The sequence below is a fragment of the Podarcis cretensis genome, assembly GCF_951804945.1.
Source record: "Podarcis cretensis genome assembly, chromosome: 2".
Lineage (NCBI taxonomy): Eukaryota > Metazoa > Chordata > Lepidosauria > Squamata > Lacertidae > Podarcis > Podarcis cretensis.
Genome location: NC_137171.1, coordinates 55,113,453 through 55,139,009, shown reverse-complemented (window position 1 = coordinate 55,139,009; position 25,557 = coordinate 55,113,453). Strand labels below are relative to the sequence as shown.

At 41.6% G+C, this 25,557-nt stretch overlaps 1 long non-coding RNA gene across 1 annotated transcript; it reads left to right on the top strand.

Annotated features, from left to right (window-relative positions):
- Positions 1–1,839: 1,839 nt before the first annotated feature.
- On the top strand, positions 1,840–7,526 carry LOC307211416. The gene is made up of 2 exons (XR_013836434.1): positions 1,840–3,055; positions 3,099–7,526. It is a non-coding gene; the product is annotated as an uncharacterized lncRNA (long non-coding RNA).
- Positions 7,527–25,557: the final 18,031 nt, after the last annotated feature.

The window sequence follows — 25,557 nt, the reverse complement described above, 5'->3', positions numbered from 1 at the left end:
GTTTTAGATGAAATAGTTGTTGTTCTTTTCCAGTGCCTGCCCCAAGAGTCTTAAAATTTAATGTCCAATATCATATATGTGTATGCATATATATCTAGCAGTAGTAAACCTATATGCATGCAGCCCCCATTACAGATGTACACATAGAGCTCTTCAGTGGACAGAATAGAAGAAAGTGAATGCAATATTCACTTTTTTTAAAAAAAAAAAAAAAAGGTAAATGATTGCAGGCAAAAGAGCTCTGTATGGGCAGCGGAACTCTGGCACCTGTAAGAAATTCAAATTCTTTATATGAATTGTAATACGGACATGACAAATTCACAGTCTCACTACGAGTTTTTAAAGTGTTTATAAAACCTGTGATAAAACACTGAGAATGAAAGGCTTCTTTGAAAAGAAATTGGAGAGGGGGTGGGCAGGAGGATGAAGTTTACTTAACTGGGATAATAGCCTAAAGCTTTAATAACTACCTTGGTCCCTAGGCCAAAACTTTCAGAGGAGGTGAGGATGGTGTGGCAGGGCATGATTTCTAACCTCTGCCAGACAAGAAGAGTCCAGCTAATTATACTGGCTGTTTCTTTCATTATTATTATTGTTTATATTATCAAAAAGAGTCTCAGTTAAATTCTGGATGAAACATTCACTTCATAAAAACCAAGGACGGTGTTTCCAAACCCCCAGCAGTGCATTGGCTCTAATGTATCCTTAAACACTCTGGAGAGGAGGAAAGATGCTAAGTACTACTATTACCTACAATAGTGGTGTCTTCAGAGGTTTTGCTATTTTTCGCTTAGGAATAAAGAAACACAGGGAGGTATTCAGTGATGTTTCCTCTGCTGATGCAAGGCATTCATTCACAGCACAAGGAGAAAGGCTTTTTTTTAATATTCCTTCTCCTCCTTTCAGCCCCCATCCCCAGCCCTCCAAAATTTGCTCGGATATATTGTGTGGTTGCAGATAGCGATGAGGAGATATCCAGTTTGTTTCACATGTTGATGGGAACCTACCTAATTCACACATCCCAAAACAATACACAAATTGAAATGCAGCTATTGTTTGAAGGAAGCACTTCTCCAAATTTTGTGATACAGTTTTCCAGCTGGGAAATGTGTACAAAAACTCACATATTAGAGAAAGGGTGCGCAATATGCATATGTTTTATGTTATGCATATTGGGGAAAATTGCTTGTAGTGTGTGTGTGTGTGTGTGTGTGTGTGTGTGTGTGTGTGTGTGTTAGAAAAAAAGGCTTGAAAAAATGTTTCTATCAGCAGAAATATGCCCTAAAAATTCTGACAAATGCTTGGGAGGATTGTTTTAAAACAAACAAATAAATCACAGACTGATGCAGAAATGTGGTGAACTGACGTTGAGACTGGAAGAATTAGAAACTGATAGAAACTGTTATCGGCAAATTTGTTCATCTCCAGTTGTAGGGGGCTGCGGGGAGGTGGATTGCTAAAAAAAAACCCCTTTCCTTCTCCATTCCACTCAGGGATGCCTTCTGTCAGTTACAAGAACACCTCTGGATGCCAGCCTTAGGTAATGTTGCACTCCTGCAGCTTGCACTGATCTTCAAACGCTTTGTGAGAAGTAGGAAATAGCAACATTTGTCTCTTATATTGTACATTCCAGCCTGAAAGATAGAAAATGTTCAAATATAGCCAATATCTCACGATCAACAAGAAGGCAGGTCATCCAGGTGGTGATATCACTAAAATGCAAAGGAAATACACTATGTAGGAAAGCATGACTAAAAACATATGTTGTGATAATGATGATTGTGATTAGAAATGCTTATCTTCATTCAAGAGGGTTCTTGAATGAACCCTCATTCTTCATTCAAGAGGGTTACTTTAAATCATTCTTCTCAGTTTCCCAAGGATTCTACCATAGGTAGTTACACACCCAACAAATTTCTAATACTTTAGGTTGCAGGACCAACATCAGCCATGTCAGGTCCCCCAATTCCATGGTTTGCATAGTAGATATGCTAATTTATACCTCATCACATTCATTTTATGAAAAGTTCACATATATAACAAGGAATCAGGCAGAGGTTGCACTTGCATGTCACAGTAAGCTATGGTTAATAGTTTACCATGGACATCTAAATTGCCTCAACATTGTTCCTTCCCACTAACAAGTGTGAGCAGCAAACCACAATTCCCGGTTTCACATTCCATTTGAACTGGGGATCATCGTTTCTGTTCTCATTCATATCATGTCCTGAAGCCAAGACTTGTTCTTTGCTTAGAAATTCTAGTTTGAGTATTCCTGGTTGAGCTGTAATACAAAGCCAAGGATTGTGGTTTGATCCTGCTTGTCACCAGAGCAGAGTGAAATGGGAGTGATTTACGCATTCACAGTAAACCATTAATCATGGCTTACATTGATGTGCAAATGCAGCCAGTGACTTGGGTCTCAGAAATAAGGAAGCTGCCTTATATTCAGCCCGATCCTTGGTCCATGTAGTTCAGTACTGTCGACACTGACTGGCAGGGGACACTTCCAGTCTGATCTAGAGATGCCAGGAATTGAAACTGAGACCTTCTGCATGCAAAACAGATGCTCTACCATTTAACTTCAGCCCAGAACTGATGCTACTCTGGCATTTTTTATTAGAACTGAAAGAGGAAAGATTCAGAAAATGCAGCAGCTTCATATTAATAGGCTTGCTCTCATAGCAAACTATTTAGTTACTGTATGTGACAGCAATAGGACTCACTAGTTCTTTTCAAGATGGTTGCACTTGTCAGCCAGCTCTCAAAAACCTTTTTTAAAAAACCTTTTGCGTTCCACCTATCTCCACAGCAGGTATATCCAGCCTGTCCTTGCTGAACTGGGCCTTAAACTACTGCTAAGAATTTTTTTAGACCCTAAACATAGAGGAAGCGAAAATGTTCTCCACTGATTGCAGTGAAGTGCAGAACTCCAGACCCTTCAAGTGTCCATATTTTGTAGGGACAGTTCCAGATTTACAGAAGTCGTTCCAATTTCTGGAATGTCCCACTTTTCCTTAGGACGTCCCTATTTTCATTAGAGAAATGTTGGAGGGTATGGTAGGATGTCCCTATTTTAATTGTAGAAATGTTGAAAGGGTATGGAGTTATGCAACCCCTGAGCCAAGGCGATAAGTAACCATACAGCCTTTAGAAGACATCTGAAAGCAGCCCTATATAGGAAAGTTTTTTAAAATGTTTAATTTTTATTAGGTTTTAATATATGTTGGAAGGCACTCAGAGTGGCTGGGCAACCCAGTCAAATGGGTGGGGTATAAATAAAATAATAACATTATCATTATCATTATCATTATCATCATCACCATTATTCCACGAAACAGATCCAGAAGACATATGCCAGTACAAGGCATAGGCTCAGCATCTTACAAAATATGGAATAGGAGATCCCTATTTTCCTTGGATAAATGTTGGAAGGTATGGACCTCAGACTTAAAAGTCTCGAATGCTGGGATATTCAGATCCTGCTTCACAGTTCTTGTAGGCAAAGGACTTCGATAACTTAAAAAATGAGCCTGTCCTTGCTGAAGCAATGTGAAGCTGCCAATTCAGACAGTAAATCAAAGACATGTAGCCATTAGCATTCTTCCAACAATTTGATGCTATTTTAAGTTTTCACCAACATGAATGCTAGTCAAACCCATTAAAACTGAGTTGACCTAATGCATTTAAGTTACTTCCTGACATATTAACTTTTTCTTCTCAAATAAGCATCCAAACTCTTGTTAGTACAGTGGACCAGGATAGCATCTTAGCAAAACGAAAGTGCAAGGGATACTTAGAAGAGTCTTCACTTTTTTCAGTAGATGACAGGAAACTTTAAATGTATGTTGCAAATGTACTGCTCACTTTATCAATCCATAAGTGAACAAGTGTCATCCTTTTGATATGGCTACTTGTAATCTTTACCTTAAGTTTTATTTTTTGAGTATTTTATTATTGCGTATTATTATTTTATTATTGGGGAGCAAATGCCAATTTCTTTAGATCACTGATGACTATACAAAAAAGTAGCACAAGTACACCCTGGAAGCAATGCTAAACTGTCATCACACTGCGCTCATGAACATCATGGTTTACACACAATTATTTTGACCTAAGGGAACCATTCAATTTGACATTTTCTGTTGACGTAAGATGATACAACTATGAAAAGGACACAGCAAACCAGTGCCACATTTCACTTAGATGTAGGATTTTTTCAGGGTCCTGGGATAGCCTTAAGAAAAATTACTCGAATCACTTTGAAAGTTGTTTTTTTTAATCCCCCTCCCCCCACATAGGAGTCAACTCCTAGAGGCCGAGGGGTCATTGCCCCCCAATAAAATATTTGAGGGGCCTGGGAGGCCCCAGAGTTGATGGACATAGCCATTCACATGGTGTGTGCGCACTGTGTCATGTGATCAATCATGCGGGGTGGAGCTTACCTGCCTGCCCCCCAAATATTTTATTCAAGTTGGCACCCCTGCCCCTAATTGATTTAGGAGAAAACACCCCTGGCCTGAGCTAAGGAGAACCTGAAAGTTTTTAAAAACTTAGATGGATGAAAACTCTGGTGAGAGCGAGTGTGATATAGTGGTTAAGAGCGGTGGACTCGTAATCTGGTGCACCGGGTTTGCTTCCCGGCTCTTCCACATGTAGCTGCTGGGTGACCTTGGGCTAGTCACACTTCTTTGAAGTCTCTCAGCCCCACTCACCTCACAGAGTGTTTGTTGTGGGGGAGGAAGGGAAAGGAGATGGTTAGCCACTTTGAGACTCCTTAAGGGGAGTGAAAGGCGGGATATCAAGTCCAAACTCCTCCTCCTCCTCCTCCTCTTCCTCTTCTTCTTCTTCTTCGTGTATGTATTTGCCATGATGCTGCTAGGGACTATCCTCGGGCAGGAGCAGGCTTTGGCTTTGGATTCCTAACTAGGTGGAGAATGGCCTGTTGATATCATAAAGATGTATGCACACCAATCCCCAGCCCCATCCAATAGCCAAACCCACCAGGGCCTGGATCCAGTCCTGCTTGTATCCCCTGCCCTGCTCAAACAGCACATCAGCTTCTATCCCAGTTGTGTGCCATGCAGCTGTGGCTCTGCAGCTGGGCTGGTGCTTTGTGTCCACTGAACATACTGTACATGCAGTTTACCACAAGCCCCCATCTGCTCTACACCCACTCTTGTTGAATCAGAGCCATTATCTGAAAGTGCAATATTTTCCTCTTGATTCCAATGCTTTACAGAACATTTAATTTTAATGTTCCTATGGAAATAGGATAAATCAGGATGTTCCTATGGAAGTGGGAAAATTCTGGTTATAGTTACAATTTTATTCCTTTTCTCAGTGGTGTACGTGATAGTTTCCCATGCTAAGAAACATAAAAACAGAAAAGATGCTCTGGGCAATGATGGCCAGAGTAAAGATGAACATCTTTTTTTCAAAACCCTTTTCTTTCTTTTTTTACTTACCTAATTTTCCACTTTCCTCAACTGTGCACATGCACCTGGAGGAAAATCTCATAATGTTTATTTGTTGAGTTGCTACTGAATGCCAACTAAGATGAAATTGCATGGCAAATTTAGCACTTCCTGCATATCTGAGGAAAGCCAAAAGTAGCTGTTGTTTTTATTTGAGAAGGAAAAAATGCAAAATATATATATATAAATGTATATTTTACCAAAGCGAAAAAGAGAGACATATAAGCAAACAGTTTTGAATGAACTAGAGGAACTAGTGGAGTTTGTCAGAGGGATTCCACATATTCCCATCTGGAATCCACAAAAAACACTTGTGTCATAACTACATAAAGGTTCACTGGCTAAAATCTGTATGATTCTTGTTTGAGTTTCATGATTAGCACTGGGCTATTGATTTACAAATTCCTTATGTACACACAGGTTTCTTTGTATACCATAGAAGACAAACATGATAGATGTGTTGTTTATAGTCCCAGCTCTGTGAACACTGAAAATTACCAGGATAAAGCTATGAAATACACTTAAAATAAATTAAGTTTCTGATAATGAACATATGCGAATGAACATCCCCCAATCTCTTATATAGGCATCAAAGTCAGGTCATTGAGATGAATTCAGATGGATAATGCTGTGGGTTATATAGTGCAATTTATGATGAAGTGATTTGTTTCCCAGTATGGTTGGGAGTTTTTCCCCCACTGATGGAATAGCAGTTTCAACTGCTCTGTAAATATGGTGCAGATCTGTGCAAATGTTCAGGAAAAATCATACGAGGGAAAGTGCTAATCTGTCTTATCGGGAGCGGGAATATATACTCATATAATTATTATTTTAAAGACAAAATTCTCACACATCAAGTTGTAGCTTTTGCTCCTGTGGCTGCTCTGAAGTGCAGTATCCTAAGCCTCTCACCTGGCATAAATTCTGAGAATCCTTCACACTTATTGGAAAGAGTAACAGGTCTTTCCCCTGACAAATAAAAATAAAGTAAAAAGTAGGATGACAAACTGGTTGAATCTTTGGCTATTTAGATTTCCTATATACATATCTGCACACAAATGAGTGAAATGCATACAATGCAATATTTTTCACAGCGGACACAGGATTTGATGTTTCTTTTGTGACTTCTGTGATAATGTGATCTATACGGGGCCTTGCTGAAGTTGCGTTTCTTTCTGACCTCATGTGAGCACGTCGATTCTTGACTTTGCCAGGCTGAGTCAGTCTGTTGCACTTTGATGTTCTGTCAAGTGGCACCCACTGAATTACCTCTTCGACTTATTTTCTTACGTGGTTCACTTTGTACATACGTGTAATGTCAAAACTGTTTACAGGTTATTTTGTGCGTATTTGTGGATTTTAAAGAAAAGCCAATTTAACTCAGAACAACAATGGGAGGGGGGAAGAAAAGAGACAAATAAAGATTGACAAGGGATCAGTTTTACTGGACGGTGTTTAAAAATGAATGTGCTTAATTCAATATATACATCATTGAATATGGTCTCACATGAATGCATGTAACTCCATGTTGTCAGTTCCCACCAGTGAGGTTACTTGGCAATATTCTGCAGTGTGTGAATAGCAAATATACATAAAAAAAACCCTACTGTGACTCTGACTTACAAATATAACTCAGTAATTGTTTTTTTTTTTTTTTAAGAAACTGTACTGTGTAAAAAGAAAACGGATATGTAGCTTTTGGCTTGCTGTATTTTCCTGTTACTGACAAGATCCTGAAATACAAAAACAGAAAAGAAAAGAAATCCTCAAACAAAAACAAACCACAGCATTGCTCTGATTGGAGTGAACTGGAGTCATTCATGGAATGGTACATAGTCCATTAAATAAATTTCCTATTTAGATGACACAGTGGTTTATATGTCATAGATCTCTTACCATTTTGCCATAAATGTTCTTGTGGCAAAGGAAGAAATCGTCTTTTTGTTTTTTCTTTTAGAGTCACTCACTGTGGAAGAACCAATTAAAGGCAACACTATATTGTTCTACTCCTTGTATGGTAGTCTAGTGAAAGCATACCATTATCAGTATTGTAAAGCAAAGTGGCTGAAAACTGTCGCTACCAATGTCTCATAATTAAATAATAATAATAATTTCATGCACTTTGTGAGAGCACTGGTGGAGGAAGAAGAGTGTGGGGGGAGTGCACCACCCCCGGCAGCACCATCCCCTGGGTGCCATCGCAGCTGCTCCCCCACCTGCGCTGGGCACCCCACCCCCGGGACGCGCACCAGCCCCGCCCCCGCCTGCTCTCTGCCCCCAGTTTCAGAGTGTGAAGCTCCGCCACTGTGTGAGAGGACTCATCATTTAGCTGTTCTTAGGTTAAAGGCATGTTGATATGTATGCAACCAAAACTAGAGTTCATTAATATCTTGATTCTATTCATACATACATAGATGTAAGTCCCACTGGTTTTAGTGGGGCTTACTTCAAAATGCATACCAGTTTATTTGACTTGCACACCCAAACTCATGTCCTCTTGCTCAGTACACTAAACCGGCAGAAAAACACCAGAACTTTGAACAGTGGCGGCACAGTCATATGGCTATTGATGGTTAGCCATTCTGTTTATATTACTTCCAAGATCAGACAGGATGCCTTTGAATACCAGCTGAGGATCATGAGCAGGAGTTATTGCCTTCATGTGGGCTTCCCATAGGCACGTGGTTGGCTGCTATAGGCACAAAAGACAGATCTGATCTAGCAGATCTCTTCTTATGTTCTTATCCCAGCCTGCGTTGAAAAACAGTGACTTGGAGAGGCAGCAAGGCAGTCATGCAACCAATTCACCATGCACCAAACTCGGCTCATGTTTCAACATTTAGCTCAATTGTTGTGTATGCTGGCACTAAAGGATTCCGAGTCAGGTGAGGTTTTATGGAGTTCTGGGGCCACCACCACTTCAGCAGCTCTGGTATTAACAGTGACCCAGGTGGAGGGGCAGGCGGATCATGGTGACACTCAGCCCTGCACTCGAGAGCCAGTGTGGTGTAGTGGTTAAGAGCGGTAGTCTCGTAATCTGGGGAACCGGGTTCGCGTCTCCGCTCCTCCACTTGCAGCTGCTGGGTGACCTTGGGCCAGTCACACTTCTCTGAAGTCTCTCAGCCCCATTCACCTCACAGAGTGTTTGTTGTGGGGGAGGAAGGGAAAGGAGAATGTTAGCCGCTTTGAGACTCCTTAAAGGGAGTGAAAGGCGGGATATCAAATCCAAACTCTTCTTCTTCTTCTTCTGCACCTGGGAATCTAACTGGTGACACTTTGGGTGGGCATAAGTGCGAACCCCACAGTTGATGGCTGGCAGGAGGCTAGGCATGAGGGCTATGCTCTGCCTCCGTGGTAGGAGGCAGCAATACCACGAAATCACACGAGGAGAGAAAGCTCATGCGCTTGTATCCTGCATGGGGGTTCTCCGCAGGCATCCAATTGGCCACTGTGAAAACAGGATGCCGGACTAGATGGACCACTGTTCTGATAGGCTCTTCTTATGTTCTTAGGAGGCTGATGGAGGCCAGCAAGGCTAGATGGAGGACCTGCCCACTGCACTACCACCCAGCTCAGAGCAAAAGGGGTTTGGATTGCTCTACTAGACTGAAATTCTGTGCACAGTTGCTAGGAAACAATTCTCATTCAAATCAAGTCTTTTTTAATATTATTATTAAGTTGCATAGGACAGGGCTGCAAGTATGTTTAGTATCAGGATTCTCTTTCATTTTCACTGAACACAAATCCCAGTACTTAGCTTTTCTGAGTTGTGGATTGCTTTGCTAGACTGGAGTCCATTCCTCAAAGGGGCAATGTTTTCAGAACTGAAAAGTAGAACTCAGTGGCCCTTAAGGCAGGATGTCTACTGTCCACCATTATTTCTGCAGGCTATATTTTGAATGTCATGGCTGTTGTTTGTTTTAAAAAATCTTACTGCAAAAATCAGTATCTTTATCAAAGAGATGAACTCCTTTCTTATATGTTATTCCCAGGGGGAAAGAATGTTCTGGTCAAACATGTGTGAACTAAAGAAGGAAAAACACTCTTGAGGTATGTGGCCATGATTTTTAATTCATCGTGACATTAAGTCCAAGATGTTGGCTGGATTACAAACGAGGGAAAATGCAGTCATTATGTCCAGGAAGAGAACTTTAGGGGAAATAGTGCTGCAATCTGAAAGTGTATGGCGTTTGTTACTTGCCCTTGATTACTTGCCCTCGGTATGTGTTACATCCCATTAGGGCTGTCAGGTGATTAAAGATTTTTAGTGCATTAATCAGTTGTCTTTTAATTGATGACTCAGTCAGTTGTATTTCATTAATTTTTTACCCAAACCTCAATATTTTAAGGTTGTGGAGGACATACTTCTGTTGCATGAGAGAGAGAAAATGATGGTTTAATAAAGAAATGTCACTATTCATTATTAGAAGGGGAAAGCCACCCTTATTTTCATTTATCAGTATGGAAACATGAAATGTGGAATATACTGGTCACAGCAAAACACATTATGAGTAATTTCAATTCCCATCAGTATTGTGAGAGGTTGGCTAAGATGTACTGGTTTTGATTCCAGCTGAACACCGTCCGCTTCAGTTAGCTAAGGTGCATGTTGCTAGCAGAAAAGTCATAAAGGTTTCCACCCAAAATGTTAAATATAGATTTGTATACATACAGGAAGGAAAACCATCTTTACATTTACACCGTTACATTAGTGGTTCACCAAATTTGGCATAGGGAAGGGAAAGCACACGTATTGGTGTGACTTATGCAGTAATCGGCCCTTCAGTCTCAACCAATGGATCAGTGGGCCACTATTAAAACACACACACATGGTCCTGTTTTGTTAACAACATGTGGGGTATGCAAACACACTGCTGTAGTTATTGCCCATAGGAACCAATATAAGGATGCTCTTTTCTTTTCAGCAACTGTTGGGGCACAGAAATTGCCCTAGGAAGCTCTATTCCATTTAGCCTTTTTCAACATATCAAGAATTACAAAATGCTTGTCACTTTTGCTGGTTTCAGATAGATCTTCTCTAGCTTGAACCATGCTGATTCAAATTTGCCACAACATTCCAGTGAGGACTATCTGATCATTTATAAGTCAGACAATGTGTGTGCCTAACAAAACCCAAGCCTGTATTTATGCTTCTTACAAAAACAATTTGATTAATATTGAAAATGTGTGAAGCACTATAATAGCCAGGCCTTTCTCAATGCAGCTCATATCCAGCCAGTTTTCTGATTTTTATTTATTTACACATGTGCTTGTATAAACATGTCCAGTCACCTTACCAGTTATTTGCTTTTAATTATCAGAATTGAGGGCAAAACACTGCCCCCTTCCATACTACTGTTCTTTCCTTCTCCAAATTCCTATTGCCTCTCAAAGGTTAACAAAGCTCTGGAGGTATCCAGTTTTCTAGCACCTGGGTTCCCTTAAGGTGGCCGCTAGTGATGTTGACAGACTTCTTAAACACTTGGTATGGAATATCATTTTGAATAGTTGATTATGCTCAGATGCAATCTGAATAGAATATCATTCCCCCATAAACTTTTGAAATCTAGATTCTGGGCATGTGCACAGAGTGTCTTTTCCATTTAAATCTATTTTTATCCATGACCTGCACAATAATTGCCATTCAGACAGGGGTAAACAAATCACCCACATGACAAAGTCTTTATAGCTTTGACTGTGGGCAGTCTGGACTGGGGCATTTTGAGGAGCGTGACCAGACAAACTCAGAGATTGAACAACAACTTTGTCCCAAGTTCCAGAGCTTCTGGGACCTTTCAAAATATCCCCTCAGGAGAGTATGATTAGGACTTTGACAAAGAAGGAGATGAAAGTTAAGTCAATATGGCATAGTGTGGGGATGCTGGCTGAGGTCTCTGATGTCAGAAATGAACTTTTGAGCAGTCATTTTGAGAGGGGGGGGGGATAAAGTCAACCCTCTATGTCCTCAAAAATAATCCCTGCCAGCACCACTCCTCACATTTCAGGAGCAAAGGTGGATCATTTCCAATATCACTCAGTGGGCCAAAACAAGCAAGCACAGATGCACATCATGAGACCATTAGCAATTAATGCGAAAGAAACTGCCTTCTCATGAGGTCACATCTATTCCCAAAAGACTGAACTTTCAACAAAACCAGCTTTTTTGGCCAGGCCTAGCAAAGAGCCAACTTCATGACACTCCTGATGTAGTGTAGCATCATTTCGTGACATTATGGGAAATTTAAATGGCATCTCCAAGCCCTGGAACCTTTTCCAAAGATGGGGGCACAGGGAGGGATCATTGGGGACTATTGCTGGAGTGTTGCAGTCCTAGCAGTTGCCAAAGCTGACACTGGGGATGTCATGGGTGTCTGCGGAAATTATATGCACTCCACCAACAACAACAGCAACCACAATTTGTGGCTCAAAGCCTGATTAAACTATTCCCCATGCCACCATAACAGAAGTTCAGTCAGTAGAAAGTATGGATCTACAGCATCTAAAGGACTGTGCGCTCATTATTTTCTGTTACTTTATTCTGTTTTCTTTTGAACCAGGTGTACTGAATATTTCCCCCCCTGAAAGCTCAGTTGGCTGGCTTGATGAACCTTCTTGGCTGCTGTGCCCAGCTGAAAATCAGGCATTGAAATGGTTGTGACACACTGAGCGAAGATGGCAAAGGACATTATCACCACTTGCAAGCTAGTCCTCCTCAGATCAGTCTGACCAGGATGCTAATCATAACATGCTAACTAGATGAATGTAGGGCAATATCGGTGATGAGCAGGTGATAATGTTTTTCTCTGCAACAAACCACATGAAACTTGGAAGATTTATGGCTAGCGGGGGGGGGGGGGGGGAGAGACTCGTTATTTTTTTCACCACAGAAAGAAACAAATAGGCATCCTTCCCCAATTAATACTGAATTTGTTCCATCCATTCAATTTTTTCCCAAATCAAAAACAAACAAGCATAAAGGAAGACACCAACTTGAAATTCTATCTGAATTTATTTTGTTCAGAAAAACAATCCGACCTTCCGAGCACTCTATGGACGGAGAGTGGAGTGGAATTGCATCATTCAAATAAAAGAACAAAAGAATGAGTGAATGATGAACAATTTTGTTTTGAAGTTGTAAAATCTCCTTGTAAAATTGCTTAGGCTTTGCCTTCTTCCTGCAATGGCGTTAAATTCACAATTCCCTTTTCCAGGCAGTGTGTACCATGAAAATAACCACCACATGATATGAGGCTGTTGCATTTAGGAAAGCACCAACAACAACCATTAGCAATGGAAGCATCAACTGTAAGCCACTTTGGAAGGGCACTGGCCAAAAATATTTTAAATAAACCATTTCATTAAATTGAGGTTAGAAGCCTAGCACCCAGGCGATGAGGAGACTGGTGTGGGGAGGATAAGCAGGTACAGAGGGCCTTCCCATACAAGTGGAAGAGAGAACTTATTCCTGTTATAAGAATCAATACAATCTGCATGGCACCAGTGAGTTGGCAGCATACAGCTTTTAAAACCTTCACAGATGTATGGCAGCATCACCTTTAGTAGTCACTTTGTATGCAGTGTTGACCCTATCCTGGATCCCAGCATCTTTTTAATTGGAGGCTCCTGTCTTTGGCTTCACATTTCACTACTGATGCAGCTCTGGCTCAGTTATGGCAAACAGAGGGAGCTGCTCCAGACCAATACACAGCATGTGCCATCTTCTCAAGCACTCACCATTTTTCTAGATGGTTAATTAAAAAAAAAAAAAGTGAACTTGGTCATCGGAGCTCGTGAATTATTTCTTTATTTACATTTATACTCTGTACCTGTAATAAATCTGTAAACAGCGTTGTTAAAGGCCGTGCTGGCAACTGGAGTTGTATGACTGGAATGGCAACCCCTAGCTACCCATTCAACTCTTTGTCGCAGGATTAGAGTCCTCTCTCAGGACATGGTGCATCCCTGACCTTGACAGTGAAAAGCTGTCTGAACATCTATTATATGGAGATGGAGGCCTCTGACTGGAAGGAGGTTAATACTTCTGTTGCTTTCTGCGCTCTCTGTTATTAGGAAATGACACAGGCCATGGCAGACAAGCAGGGAGAAGGATATAAGTCAACCCTCAGAGCTGTCAAACAGTTCAATAAAGTGACAGTAAATGAATACCACATCTGAAGGTTCGGAAACCAGAGGGAGGATGGTCCTGATATTCTGAGGATATCATTTTCATGCACCATGAAAAACAAAGAAAAGGAATAAGGGATGTCCACTTTAAAACAAAAACAAAAAGCATAAGTACAGTGGTACCCCGGGTTAAGAACTTAATTCGTTCTGGAGGTCCGTTCTTAATCTGAAACTGTACTTAAACTGAGGGACCATTTTAGCTAATGGGGTCGCCTGCTGCCGCTGCACTGCCGCTGCGTGATTTCTGTTCTCATCCTGAAGCAAAGTTCTAAACCTACTATTTTTGGATTAGCGGAGTCTGTAACCTGAAGCGTCTGTAACCTGAGGTACCACTGTACCTACTTGTTTATAGCAGGGATGATGAACTCTTTCCAGCCTAAGAGCCATATCCCCTCATGGAGGGGCCACAGTGGTGGGAGGAGCCAGAGACAAATTGTTGGCAGAACAATGGATGTAATCTTCATTGCACAGGCCATAATCCAGTGGCCATGCAAAAATCAGAGATTCCCATCTCTCCATCCAAGCAATGTAGAAGCTTTATCACCATTTAAGGACACATTCCTGGGATGTGGGTTAAACCACAGAGCCTAGGACTTGCCAAACAGAAGGTCGGCAGTTCCAATCCCCGCAACAGGGTGAGCTCCCTTTGCTCGGTCCCTTCTCCTGCCAACCTAGCAGTTCGAAAGCACGTCAAAGTGCAAGTAGATAAATAGGTACCGCTCCGGCGGGAAGGTAAACGGTGTTTCCGTGTGCTGCTGTGGTTCGCTAGAAGCGGCTTAGTCATGCTGGCCACATGACCCGGAAGCTGTACGCCAGCTCCCTCGGCCAATAAAGCGAGATGAGCGCCGGCAACCCCAGAGTCGGTCACGACTGGACCTAATGGTCAGGGGTCCCTTTACCTTTAAGGACATATTCCAGCCAAGCACAAAGCAGAGCCAGTGAGGAGTGCAGCCTTTAGAGAAGGTGAGCCTTGGGAAGAACCCGAAGGGCCAGCTAGAGGGTGCATTTGGCCCCTGGGCCTGGTTAATAGGGTGACCGAACAAAAATGGCCTCCTAAAATTCATTTGTCAGAACAAATGAATTGTGTGAAACATAACTGAATATTCTCTGAGAGGGTGGATGGAGAAAAAGCCCAGAAAACTTCTCAGTATATTTTCTTCTGATAAAGTTTGGCTTGGGTAATACTGAATGAAACAAAAATGTTTGTCCCTATGTGTTGATGAAAGAAGCAGGGGGCTAAGAGAGCACAAATGGGAGGGGTATAGACCAGACTTACTGCTTCCTTCAGCAATCTTAAAATAATATTAAACAATATTGAAACTGGCACTCCAGTCATCCATCCTTATCTCAGGTGGTGAGATTAGGGTGGGGGTGTTATGGTATCAAATACTCTCTAGGGATAGGGTTAAACTTTTCCACCAATTCAGGAAGAGCACTACTGTATTAGGAAATGTATCAGAAAAATCATTTCTGAGAAATTATGGTTTAGCTCTAGTTCAAAACTGCAGCAATCCAGGAAGCTCAGCCTAGAGTATCATCCTATAATAATGCATGTTTTGTATGCAAATCAGGTATAGAAAAGTAATTAAGGCTTGAAGAAATCCCCACTGAAGCTAGTGGAACTTATTTCTGAGTAAACACTTAGGACAATTTTGTGAAACAATTGCACAGCAATGAGGCATGACAATAGTCCTCTATACAACTTGAACAGGAATGTTGGTATGTGTCCTCCCTCCTTTTCTACTGAAATGCTCAGCGCAGGACGAGACAGTCTGTAGTGATTTTCCAGACACTGCTAAAACCCATAGTTTTCCACCTGGTTGACCACCTGGAAAAAACCACAAACCAGCAAATCAAATCTATAAATACAGTGGGTGAAAAGTTGACAATACACATCAGTGCTAAATTTAATGCAGATGTTTCTACTGGTTTTGTCTTATAGTAGTAGTTTCCTGATAAAATGGGGTTATGGGAGCAGCTAATGGTCAGGGGTGGTGGGAGTTGAAATCCATATGGGCTACCCCTGCACTAGCGAATTGTCACTAGTTTGATTGGAATTCTTGATGCTAACCTTCAAATACCTCACGTATTTTGATTGAGGAGAGCATTCAAATTTACCTTGAATTTCATATTAGGTGGAATTCGGTGGCAGTCTAAAATGCAAAATCTCCCAGAGGGAAGTCAGCACTCTTATCAAAACTCTTTTATTTCTCCTCAGAATTCCTTGGATGTTTTGCCCAGTGGCAATTCTAGAGAAATGAGAGTCTTTCACAGACAATTGTTTTCATAAAGTGTATCAGACATTCAACATATTCACTTCACTTATAATTCCTGGTAGTGTGACCTATGTTATCCCCTGCAGCTCTCCCCAAGAAAATGAATTTTTTCCTCAAATCATTCCCACCCCCCTTGTTCTTCCTCATTCCCATCCCCCACCCCGCAAGCTGCCACAGACAAAGTCACCTTCTGTCAAAGAACATGTCCTGCAGATGCATCTCTAGTATACGGGGAGTACATTGCCCTTTCTGCGGCCAGCAGACGACATAATGCTTTCTGCCAACAGACTAGAAAATAAATAGCAAACATTGACAGGCAAGAGATGTGGATTGTGGGAACTGAAATCCCAAGGACGATGCCAAATGCACTACTGTGTGGTGTGGAGGTCAGAAGAAAGGGGCTATGAATTCACATTGGTAAAGGAGACATTTAAAGGCAAAATATAATAGGTAGTGAAATGAGCTAGATCCTACTGGATCAAACCAAGGTCCATCTAATTCAGCCTCTTGTTCCCATGGTAACCTATGGGAAGCCAGCAAGCAGCCATGCTTTTCAATACTGGAGGGACATAGAATAATATTTTTACTATATTTTATTGCTACCTTGCAACAGAGATACAAATAAATACTGGGTCTATGTGAGTTCACTTTCACTGCTTCCTTGAGCTAAGAAGGTCTTCTGTGACTGCTCAGTACCTCAAATGTATTTGAAGATGGTTCAGAAGTTACAGCTGGAGGAAACACAGCAGTTAGATTCTTAATGGAACAAGAAGGCACGAGCATTCTGGATTGAATTTGTCTCCAGGCCCAGTTCAAAGGGTTGGCTTTGACCTTGAAGCTTTATACAGATCAGGACCACTATACATGAAGAATCACCTTTCCCCATATGAAATTCAATCATATTCTGAGGCCCTTCTCTGTGCGCCACCTCTGAGAGTGGTCTGCAGGGTGGAGACAAGAGAGCAGTCCTTCTCTGTAGTAGCCCCCATTTATGAAATACTCTCCCCAGCGAAACCCACCTGGTGCCAACCTGGTCATCATTTATGCACCAGGCAAAGATGTTTTTGTTTTCCTGAGCACTTGGGCAGCACCAATGATGTGGTATTGTATTGTTAAATCTGTTTTTAATAATGTTTATATGGTTTTGTTATTGAATTATCATTATTTTTACTTTGGTTGTAAATTCCTTCAGTACTTTTTTTTAGAGAGAGAAGTGATAAATACCTTTAATAAAACGTGGCATAACCTAACAGAGATTATGTGTTCAGCACTTATTCACCCATTTTACTGAAGAAAGAACTGAAGATAAAGATGAAATAGTGATTGATTGATTCATTATTTGGATTTCCACCTAACCTATCCCAAGGTATTTGGATAGCTGAAATCAATAGGATTTCTCTGCTTATGGGATTCTTTCCCCCCTCCATATTCATGTAGATGCAGATGCTATGTTTTCATTTCACGCAATTGCGGTGGGCCTGGATCAAATGTGGCTCAGATCTTCAAAGGTGCTGCAGGGTTTAGCACAGGGGTCAGCAACCTAAGGCCCATGGGCCACAAGCAGCCCATGGGGGTCGTTTAACCGGCCCACAAGCAGCCCCTGAACCGAGGCACCTGCTCAGCGAGTCCCCACGCTTCTGCAGTGCCGGAAATCGCGTATGTGCAAACGCAGAGTCCAGAAATCATGGACTCGTGTGATCCGGCCCACAGAGGGATCTCCGTGGAGTGAACTGACCCAGTCAAGGTAAACCTTGCTGACCCCAGGTTTAGCGGATCATCAACAAGTTTTCCAGGCACAATTCAGAATGTAATTATCCATGAAATCCATAAAAAGCTTGGATCCAAGATACCTGAATGACCTCTTCTGCCTGCATGTATCCTGTATCTTCTCCTCTTCTTCCTCATCACCTGACTGTTCCCCTTTTGACAGCTCCAGATCACCCAATCTGACCTGGAATAATCTGGAGCTGCCTCAATCCGCTCAAGACAAATCCTGGGTTCTCCCAAATTGGCTCAGGATTCAGCTGCACAAACCTGGTGTGTACAGTGGTACCTCGGGTTACATATGCTTCAGGTTACATTCGCTTCAGGTTACAGACTCCGCTAACCCAGAAATAGTGCTTCAGGTTAAGAACTTTGCTTCAGGATGAGAACAGAAATCGTGCTCCAGCGGCGGAGCGGCAGCAGGAGGCCCCATTAGCTAAAGTGGTGCTTCAGGTTAAGAACAGTTTCAGGTTAAGAACGGACCTCCGGAACAAATTAAGTACTTAACCCGAGGTACCACTGTACACTGATCACCTTTACATAATAATCTGTTCATCTAATATTCTTAAAACTTATTGGACCAAATGAAATATGGGCTCATACAGCTTCTACTATGAAAGCTAAACATCAAAAGAGGTTTATGAAAAACGAGAATATCAAAGAATTAATTAAAATAATTAGAAACATTAATTCTCTAAACATTCAGAGTGTGTTTTAAATTTTAGATTAGCAAAGTAATGTATTATTCAGCATAATACAAAACAATATGTTTTTGATAACCAACAGCCTATTTACTCAGAAGTAATTCTTTTTGTGTTCAATTGAACTTACTTCCCAGTAAGAGTTTCCAGGCTTGCATATAAAGTGTGCAATCCAAGTATAGAATATTAACTACAGTATTAAATGCATTTACTCATAGGGAGGTACTGTTGATTTTATTGGAACGTAACAGTGGCTGTTGTGAATCGAAATACCAAACTATTTTGAGTGTATTAAGCTCTGAAAACACCTTTCAGTTTTTAAGGCAATATTTTTTCCACACTGGGCTTTTCTAAAGCAATTCTGATCAGTTTGCACTTTGAGGTCCTCCACTTTGCTGACACAGAGCTAGGTTTGATGGAAGGAATGAGAAATTTCTCCAGTCACTGGGTCATGTCTCCTACTTTACCCTCTATTTGAAGGGCAGTCGGGGTCAGTTCTGTATTCCAAGCTGCTTCAAACTGGTACAATAAAAAAAAAGGACTACAGACCCCATCATCCCTGACCGTTGGCCATGCTGACTAGGGCTGATTGCAGTGGTAGTCCAAAACATCTGGAGGGCACCAGGCTGGGGAAGGATGCTCTGTTATAAGGACTGTGCTTGTACATGGTCAGAAATCTATACATAAACTGACAGATGGCTGTTCCACAGATAACACAAGACATTTATTGCAGCTACTCTGGCTACTTTATTTTCTAGTGGTCAATCAGCTTAATCATTGAGAAAATGACAGGGGGCAATTCTCCCCATCAGCTGAACAGTAAAAGAGGCAGACAGAAGTTGGGCTCTCCTCCTCCTCCTCCTCCTCCTCCTCCTCCTCCTCCTCCTCCTCCTCCATATCTGTTTATATCCACCCTACAAGAGGCCAGGGGTGAATGAAGGCTAACTGACACCCGGGGCAGGGCAAACCGCTGGCTGCGCACGCGTTGCACCACTACGTACAACACATGCGTGGCGTCACTATGTAGGGTGCATGTGCAGTGTTGCTACGTACAGTGCATGTGTGCGACACTGCGCATGCATTGTACGTAGAGGTATGCTGCCAGTACCACCCAAGCGCCGTACGCACAGTGGCAGGATCCTCTGCTCACAGCAGCTGTAGTGGCAATGGAGGGATCCTACCATGGTCCGTACGGCACTCGAGCGGTGCCAGCGGAAAACCACTATGTACAGTGCATGCGTGTAACACCGCACATGCGTTGCACATAGCAGTTTGCCACCGGCGCCGCTCAAACACCATATGGACGGTGGCGGGATCCTCTGCTCTCGGCTGCAGCTGTGAACGGAGGATCCTCCACATGCGGATGCAGCGGCACAATGGCTGCTTGTCCCACCGTGCCTGGGGGCGGCGGAGTGAGCACCCCACAGAGTGCCTTCTTGTCGTCCCCCCAGACATGGCACCTGGAGCGCACCGGCCCCTGCCCCCCCTTGCAATGCCACTGCAAGAGACACAGGTTAATTTAAAAGACAAATGAAAAAGAAAATGAAAAATGAAAAAATCCCCATGAAAATCATAATATGAATATATCTTCCCTTTACTCCCTTCCTAACAGACTGAGAACAAATGAAGATAAGCTAGAAGAAAATGACTTCAAGCAACAGGCTGTTCATATTGGTTTGGTGGGAATATGTGACCCAATATGAACACATATTCATATTCAATATGTGACCATGTTGAATCGGTTTGCGGAGTTTTTTTAATGAAGAAAACACAAATCAGTTAAACTTTATATTTATATACTGACATAAAATGAGATTGAGCATTGTTACAGCAACTCCTTGGTATTTTCTCAGAGATCAAAAGTGCATGCATTTGTAGGAAATTTAATATCGTATTACATTGTTTTACAGTGTTGACTTTAGACTGTTTTTATTGTTTCTAATTAAAATGTTCTCATTCATTACAAATAAGATTCTGCTAAGATGGCCAGGCACGTGCGTAAATAATATCTTTGTGTGATATTAGCAACATACACTGCATTTGTAGGGAACATTAATGCATTCCCTACAAAATATGTAGCTTTCATTTTGTACTTAGCTCAAGATGAAAGAAAACACTGACACAGAGGTAATTTTTGTTATTTCAGGGCCCAGCACAAAGACCCTAAGAAGTTTGAGGTTCTACTCATGTGAATTTTTAAGTCTAGACTTCAAACTAAACTGTTATTGGAAGGCATGAGAAGGCACACACCGTTGACCCAAGGCTAGCTATGGATGAGGAGAAGCACATGTCACATCAGCATCAGAAACTAGAGGAGATCTTACCCTTTCTTTTATTGGATTTGTTGCAAAAAGATCCTTGTCTTTCTTTTGTGAGGATAATTCTCACACCTGTAGGTCAGGTAGGCCTGGCTTGTGTGCCCAATGGGGAGGCCCAATGGGTATAATTAGTCCAGAGCTCCTTCACCCCTGCTATTACCCAACATGCATTGGTTGTAAACCAAAGAGTGGACTGCAAAGGGTGTTATGTGAGAGCAGAGGTTCCCCATCCCTTCCCTCACTCCATTTAACACACCTTTCTGAAGTTGCCATGTGGACTGAGGGAGGTCTTCCATATTATGAGATGCAGCAAACTGTAGGTGCTTGGATGCTTCACGCTTTTGAACTTCTGGGTAACATGCAGAGCAGGGATTAGTGTATCTCCTTTGAAGTAAGATGCAGATTTTCCAAATGCATCTGTGATGATACTATACTTCTGAAAGATAAAGTTTACCACCACTGCATATGCATGCATGGATAATTTCATATAACAATCCCTAGAATGGTGGCCTGTATCTAGACTAAGATTGACTCAAATATTATTTCATATGCTCATTCCTTCCTCTTATGATTGACTTACACCCTAGAGAACAAAACTTGATGTACCTTATAACTTTTTACACCTACATACTGGAGTTATAAATATTATTCCATAAATGTTATCTCTATAAATACTTAATCTTTCTTTTTCTATTTAAAGAAGGCTGCTAAAGGAAAAAAGTATATGACATATTATTCTTGTAACTGTTCCTTTAGCTACATTGAATTTTTATCCTAAAGCTTCATTTTAGAAGTGTAATAACTAATAATAATCTCTTCCAGTTTAAAGTTTCAAAGGTGTCCCAGATCATGCATTTAAATAATAGCCAGAAATTCCTCCACCTCCTTAAAGTTAATGGTCTTCATTTTCATTAGCCACATATTTCTGAGTTTGTAATAGCCATGTAGTAAATCGTCATGAGATTTTTATAGGTGCACAGAAGGAATATTTGCATAATTATTGGTGCATAATTTGCTTTAAAAGTCCCCCTTATTTTTTCCATAGTTAACTAATATATATTGTGTCACATCTGGCAAAATAAAATTCTGGGTGGATCATGGAATGAAACTAGAGGAAGGAACATGTTCTTCTTGTACACCTGTATTTCATTATTTGTGCACAATATCATGCAAACGTATCTGCAGTAATGGTTGTGCTACATATATTAGTGCCAACTAGCAATGGGGGAGAAATTCTGGAACACTTTCTAGAACAATACCTTAACTGAAACACAGCCGTTTTTTGAAATTCACTTCTCTGAATTTTGCAGCACAGTTCTCTGTGCAAAGTATCTTGTACAAAAGTACATATGTGCATAAAATACTTATACTGGTGAAAACAACATTAAAAACTGCATTGTATTAGGGGAAATGGCTTTGAAACCAATTTGCATTTTAGGGGAAACGGCATGCAGAAAGGTATATATTAAGATAAAATCACACTAAAAGGCTGGTGAATTTTCATGAAGACAATAGTAATTTCAAATTGATGTGGATTTGTGGTGAACTGAATGTAAGGTTGGAAGAATGAGAAACTGAGAGAAACCAGAATGGAGGGATTTGCATATACCTAGTTCTCACTATTGCTTCATGCATTCTTTGTATTTGCTTTAGCGTCTATTGCATCTATGGCATATTTTGAATTTGTGCTTACTGGCTCTGCCAGTGCATTTACACTGCGCTGAACTACATGCCACCCCTCCCCTCCTTTTTCCTGTAAGCAGCAGCGCCCCTCCTGCCAGAAAGCTTGTGTGGTGGCTGTCCCCCCCTGCCCTGGTAAGCCACTTCTGATGTCCACTGCTGTTGCTACTACTACTGGGAATAATAATTCTGCATTGTGATCATTCCATAAATCCTCAATTGCCCCCCTTCTAAGGAGTCTGCCCATTGCATCTTTGCATGAGTCATACTCAAGACTTGTCTCCTTCCCTTTCTGAGGCACACTCAAGTAAGAACAGATAATTTCAGGACAGATAATTCTTACATAATCTAAAGATGAATCTGCTTTTAAGACAGAATTGTGCCTTCAGTCTTACTCATAAAAAAGTATGCCTCATCTCTCAAAAATCTGTAAAACACTGGGCTAGAACGTTGCCACTGGGAATGAAAAATGTAGGTTTGAATCCCCGCTCAGCTTTAAATGTAAGTAGCATTAAATAACTCTCTCTCAACCCAGCTAACCACACAAGATTTAATGGAGCTATGAGACAAACCACATCGTACATGTGAGATCTGTGGCTGGGGCTCCAACCATGGGGAACCCTGCATCAGACTAGGGAAAAAGCTCTGGGGAATTGTGGTTAATCCTCCCCCCTGTGCAATTTCCCTGCTCTAAATTCCTCCCCTCCATTTACTGTGAGGAAAATGATTTAGACTGGGTTTTAGACCCTATGCCCCAGCACTCCTTCTCTAATCCAATTTGTGCCTCTGACTGCTTTTAAGTGGGAATAAATAAATATACAGTATTGGCAAAAACAGTCCTCAGCAGCTTTACTCAGGCGCTGAATTCAGTGGGAATATCTCCCCAGTCTGGGAGACAGACAACTCACCTGTTTTGCAGTTTGGCCCTAAGTTTATAATCCTGCCTGTGCTTGCATTTCCCCACCTATCTGGACCTCCAGAAGCTCTTCAATTGCCCTTCTGCAGGTGCCCTTTCCTTGTGATACATAGATAGTGGGTGACTAACTAGGGAGAAGGCTGGGTGGGCTTCAGCTTTTTGCATGTCTTTGGACAAAGGTGCCCATGCCTTCACAATTGTGTCTCATTTCTTGCCACTGTCTCCCACTGCAGGTGCCTTATACGGTGGTACCTCGGGTTAAGTACTTAATTTGTTCTGGAGGTCTGTTCTTAACCTGAAACTGTTCTTAACCTGAAGCACCACTTTAGCTAATGGGGCCTCCTGCTGCTGCCGCGCTGCCGGAGCACTATTTCTGTTCTCATCTTGAAGCAAAGTTCTTAACCTGAAGCACTATTTCTGGGTTAGCGGAGTCTGTAACCTGAAGAGTCTGTAACCCGAGGTATCACTGTACCTTATACCTCTTCACCAGAGCTCTTTTCATTTATTCCATCCACCACCAACCACATTGCAGATCTCTTCCTGTCTTGTAGGTCCTTTACACTCCCTGCTCCTTCCCCATCAGGTCTCCCATTTCCACCTACACAACAACCGCAGCTCTGTTGCAAAAACACTCCCCCCCCCATTACAGCTCCACACACTACCCATTTGGGTTTCGCTTAGTTTCTCATTTGTGCAGCCTCGGGTTCCTCACATTTCTGCATCAGTTTGTGACTTTTTTAAAAAAAAAAAAACACACTCACAAACATTTGTTACCATTTTAGTGCAAACTTATCCTAATGCGCCCATTTTTGGATGCAGTTTGGCCTGTTGTACACACTTTTTGCAAGTAATTTCCTCGAATATAATGGACTGTATGTTATTTTTTGCGAATATATTCATTTTAAGCACCCTTTTCTGTTATTATTCACATTTTTGTACACAATATTGGGTTGGAGAACTGCATTAACAATTTTAATTAAATTTTAATTTAGTGAGAATTTCAAACTGTGCTTTAGTTTACATATATTATGGAAAGTGTGATTTAGGTAGGTTGAAATTCAAATCCTAATTGAACTGAATTTTATCCCCCATCCCTAGAACATACCAATTACAGCTCCATTATACACACGTTTACTCCACTCTCCATATGAAGACTGTCAATTTATCAGCACTGAATTTATGTATAAGCTAAACAAGCTATAGCTTAGGGCCCCACTCTCTTGGGGGCCCAAAAAAAATGTAGAGGGAAAAAAACTGGATTTACATTTCCAAAATATAAGATAAAAAACAAATGAAATAAAATCTACATACAGCAACAATGTTTTGTGTTGTGTGAGCTCCTATGATGTAAGTAATAGGCCCCGCCTGCTAGCCTGCTCCCTAAAATATCACTGGTTTGCTCATTTCTATATATAGGGTGCCTACATTTTGCATGTGCAAATGGCTTTAGATACCTATTAGGTTGATAAATTACCATATAGCACATACTGAACACAAAAAACAGTGACAATTTGTTGTTGACAAAGGACAGCTGGACATATAAAGGGCCCCATTACCTTCAGTAGCTTAGGGCCTCATCAAACCTAAATCCGGCCCTGCAACTTACCTATACTTTTCCTGCACGATCTCTCGGCTGCCCACCTGCAAAGCAGATTCTTTGGGTTATGATGAAGGAAATAAATTGCTCCTCAGTACGTTTCAGGCATCCCATCCTGAGCCATTTCCTGTTAGGAGGGACACCTGGAGGAGGGCAGCTACTTCTCAGTCTCACTAGCGTTGGGGATAAGGCTAAATGTATATGAAAGCATTTCTGTTTCACTTTCCCCAGGCGTCCTTCATAGCAGGACAACAGAATTTGCTGTCTTGCAGAGTTCTCTGAGGCAAACTCCCATTTCCTCTTGGCAGAGAAGTCCTCAGAGGCCACAGCAAGGAGCATCTTAGGGGCTTCTTGGACTTATGAGCATGCCAGAGTCATTGCTCTGCCCCCTGCAGGCATCTTACAAATCAGGAAATGTATGGCCATCCCAGAGCTTCTTGTGGCAGCACTGCAGCCTCTGGGACAATACCCATTTCCCAGTTTGAATGACACCAAGAGAGCTGAACAGCAGCACCCCTCAGGGCTAAAAGAAGCATGTTACTATGCTCCTGCCAATGTTCCTCCCACACAGCAAGTAGACTTATGTCCCAGAGGCTTCTGTGACTGTTGCAAGGACTTCTGTAGTTATCTTTCATTTACAATAG